Source organism: Myotis davidii, unplaced genomic scaffold, assembly GCF_000327345.1.
Source record: "Myotis davidii unplaced genomic scaffold, ASM32734v1 scaffold1234, whole genome shotgun sequence".
Lineage (NCBI taxonomy): Eukaryota > Metazoa > Chordata > Mammalia > Chiroptera > Vespertilionidae > Myotis > Myotis davidii.
In genome coordinates, this window is record NW_006285623.1 from 51,654 (window position 1) to 56,327 (window position 4,674).

Sequence of the window (4,674 nt, forward strand, 5' to 3'; positions counted from 1 at the left end):
TGGATGTCACTGGAACTGAGAGTCGGCTTTAACTCTGAGGCTCGGCTCCAGTTCTGAGGCCTCGGCTGCTGAAAGCAGGTATCTGGTTTGTTTGGCTTCTTTAATCGAAACTCTGTTGCAGCTCCAGCTCGGCCGGCTGGCTTAAAGCATTGGGTTTGTTTAGCTTCTATAATTGCAACATAGTTGCTTAGAGTGCAAGCTCAGAGGCTGGCAGTGGCAGGCGGGGAACTTTGGCTTCCTCTGTCACTGAAGCAAGCAAGCCTCCTCTTCGCTTCAAGCTGCCTGGCTCCCGGCCGCCATCTTGGCTGGCAGTTAATTTGCATATCTCCCTGATTAGCCAATGGGAAGGGTAGCGGAGGTATGGCTAATTACCATGTTTCTCTTTTATTAGATAGGATTTTGATAAGTCAAGGATGCATTTCGTATTAAGATAACCAAAAGAATAGTGAAAGGGTTTCTAACTTCCATAATAAACCAAAGAGAAAAAAAAAATTACACAATCAATCCAAAAAGGGTGGGGGGAGGGGAACATACACAGAACAGTAATGACAAATAGCAAAATGTCACATTAAATCCCAAATTTTTAAGTAATCATATAAATGTGAAATGACTAGCCTTAGCTGGTTTGGTTCAGTGGATAGAGTGTTGGCCTGTGGTGAAAGGTTCATAGGTCAACGCTCAACCACTGAGCCGTACCTGGCTGAGCTCTATTTCATTTTTATTAAAAAATGCAGTATCTTTTAAATTTTTAGTTATCTGCTGAAATTTTTAATCTTGGTTTTCATCAACTTGATTAAACCGTGTTGTTTTATAATTTGTGTGTGATTATTCCAATATTTAGAGCCCTTGTACTTCTGTTTGCATTATCTGTTTTTTCGTGCTGATTTTTATTCATGTTGTCATAGCTCTTCACACATCCCACTTATCTGTGATTATGTGCTAAGTAGTATATTTAGAAAAACTGATTATAAAAATAACTAGTGGCCCGGTGAACAGATTTATGCACATTAAAAGGGAAATAATGAAAAGAAATATTTTAATATTGCTATTTGCCCTTTCTCCCTCAGCACCTGGGAGCAAGGCGTCTGCCGCCCCTAACCCCCCACTTCAGCTGGTTGCACCACCCTTGGCCTGGTTCTGTCCACTCACCTGCTCTCACTCTCATCAAGGTTCATCAGAGCAGCAGCACCTCCACTGCTGCCTGCTGCCAGCACCACATGGCCGATGCCCACCATGTTCCCACCACCCCTTGGTGGTCATCCCAGGTCATAGCAAATGGTCGAACTCCTGGTCTCACAGGAGTACTCACAGTCCAACATCCACCCAAGGGGACAATTTGCATATTTGACTTTTATTTTGTAGGATTTGAGGTTTATGGGTAATCTTTCCATAGGGATGATTTTTGTTTGCTTCTTCCATATGCCTCTGGATAGTAGCAAACCAGAATAGATGTAATCCAATTCCAGGGACTGGAATTTGGGGGACTGTCCAAGGGCTGCATTCTGCGCTGCTTCAGTCATACTCCTAGAGTGTAGTTCTTATGTTGCCAAATGAAAGCACAGGATCACAGGGGGTCCCAATACTAGACAGGCCAAAATTCTGCCTACATAGCCTTGAACCTCATCAAAATCTCTGCTTCATGCCCCTTTACCTCTGTTGGACTAGAAAATGCACCTGGAGTAAAAGTAGCCTCAGTTTCCATAGTCACCAATTTACCCAGGATTGCTGAGTACTTCTTCATAATTATGGCAGCTCCCTTGCCTTTGGGCTCATGCTTGCTTGGTTTGTTTTTTTGTTTTTTTTTTGGTAAATGGTCTGAGTTACCTAGGTCACCAATACAAGAATTAGATGTTCTCCACAAAAAATATTTATTGAATTCTAGTTTCTGCTCTGAAATTTACTAGTTGTTTTAACCTTCAATAATTTATTTATTGTCCTTGAGCCTGTTCTCTCATATATAAAAAGAAGGACTTGAGCAGAGTTGCATGGGGCCTTCCAGTTCAGTTTCTACCTGATTAACACAATTTACTCTAAATCACTGAGTAGATTTTAGCATAAGAGCCCTAAGAGAAGGATTACAGAATGCAGTGACTTGCTTTTCTTGTTTTTTCTATAGCTAAGAGAACATTAAATGTTGTAGGTGCCAGTATTTTAAGAAAAAAAAGAAGGAAAGCTTGCCATCAGATTTATTAAAATGGTCTTTTTCTTTCATGGAGTCACTGACTATCATCATGGATGTCAGTATTGTCAGTCCAAGAGCCCCATTAGTCCTGTCTTTTCTGAGATCAGATAGAAACAAGAAGAGGACTGAGATCAGTCTGGCTAGCAGAACCTTAGGAAATGTAATCAGCCAGCCCACCAGCTTTGTGGGAGCAAGAAATGCAGCATTTCAAGACCCATTCCAAGGAATGCATCTGACTAAGGTTTATATTGATCACAGAGCCCCTCCCCCACCCAGCACTGCATAAAGCCATCCCATTGCTATCACAGTCTCAACTAGATGATGGAAATCAAGAGCCCTCATCAGAAAACACACAAGCTGGTTATCAGTGTGATCCTTGCACCCCCTCTTGCTTAACAGTCTCCCCTAAAACACTTCGTTTTTTGTACTTTCATGGCATCTTTTATGATAAGACACTTACTTCTTCACTCCTTGTGATCCCACACAAACTACAAACCAGGCAGATAAAGGAAAAAAAGCTCTTTAATCATTTGAAATCAGAGGGGCTATAATAGAGTACTAATTACACAGAACAAAGGGTCAGAAACACTGGTCAAGGCAAATTTATCTTCATAATCCGACCCTTAATTGGGATGCTCTCCTATATTTCTATTTAATGTCTGCTTTTAAGCCTCCCTTCAACAATGACTGTCTCTCTATCATAGCTTCCAGAAGTCTATCTGTGAAATAAATTACATTACTGTAATTTTTCTCATGGCTATCAAGAGAGTACAGCAGTTTCTTAATTTACATATTAAGAATCTACATATCTGTCAAGAATCTACATATCTGATTGATGCATTCAAAAGCTCAATTTTTCAATATAAAGAAAGGAATATAGATACCTATGCCAAAGTTAATGGGTGTAAACAGCCAACAGAACTGACATTACAAAAGAAGTTAGAGATTTTTTTTGGGTGGTAGATTTATTGCAGAAGATATATAATTTTCATATATCTTTGAAAGGGCCAGTGATACAGCTCTGAGCTTGACCTGGGTTTCCACACTCTCTAAGGGGAAGAAAGTCTGCCTAAGAACAGGATGTTAGTTGAGGGATTGTGTCGAATGAAAAAAATGAAGGGATGGTCGGCCACAAAATTTTCCGCTGGGATATACATGCAGTTAGCAATAATGGCGGCTGTGGCAGCCGCTGCCTCTGTGCCCTCCTCATTTACTTCCACAAAAGACTTGTGGACAATTTTTGATACAAAAAGATCGCTGGCTCTTGCCATGCCAGACAGATCAGCTTTGGGATTAAAGAGATCCTCTATACCCAGGCTTTTCAGGTGAGAATTGAGGTCGTAGCTCTCTTCAAGCTTGAACCTGGGCAGGTGGACTTCGACTTCAATGGAACGCAGATTCTCAGGTTTGGTCCACTCATGAAGTTTTTCCAGAGTCAGTTGTTCTTCAATCTGAAATGAGAAAGGGCAAAAGAAGAGGTGAGAACTATTTCACATAAGCATGGCAATACACATTATTTATGTGACTAGACTCATGTTATCAGTTGCTAATTACACTGAGTGGCCAGATTATTATGACCAACATCAGTATTTCATTGACACTTCCAAAAATACTGAATATTGAAAACTTCCTAAGCAAATGCTCTCAAGATTTTATTAATATTATTTGAATAACTAATTCACTTCATTGTACTGATGGGGTGGTCATAATAATCTGGCCACTCAGTGTAGTTTCCTTCATGTTTTGTGGCAAAATAGGTTCCATTTGGAGGATTCATTTCTTTTCAGGAACTGGTGATAATAAAACGGAGCTGTGTTCCAACCAGCAAGGACCCAAGTAACAGGGATTTTGGAACTCAGATGCTTCAACTACCCATCCATCCACCCACCAACCATCCATCCACCCAGGCTTTCCTAAACCCCTACTACACTGAATTATTGTGGTAGGCCATGATGGGTGATATTACTTTAACTGGTTGATTGATACAAGGTAAAACTCAAAAGTTTTCTTCTATTTCTTCTATTCTGAACCCTACTGAGCACTGTGGTTATCTGTGAACTCACTGTGCTGAAGTAATCTCTAATAGATTTAGCTTCTGGGTAAAAAAAGAAAAGGGACTAGTTCCTCATCTAAAATTGGGAGAGGGTTAATGATAGTACCTACCTTATAGCCTTGTTGTGAGCATTAAATGACTTAATGTATGCAAAGCACTTGGCACACAGTACTAGTAAGTCTCACAGAATGTCAGCTATTATCATTGCCATATTACTACTACTATTGGACTAGAATGGACCCATCATTCCCCTTGTTCTACTGATGCTGATTATCTCTTTTATGAGGCTGGAGAACTTCTCTTTACAATCAGAGAAGAGACAAATATGAAAATATAATTAAAAGAAGGAACATCCTGATTTTAATACATACTTTATACATGCCAATAATTAATATTGGACCTCTTCCTGATAACAAGTTTGGTTAGGGAGAGGGGAGCC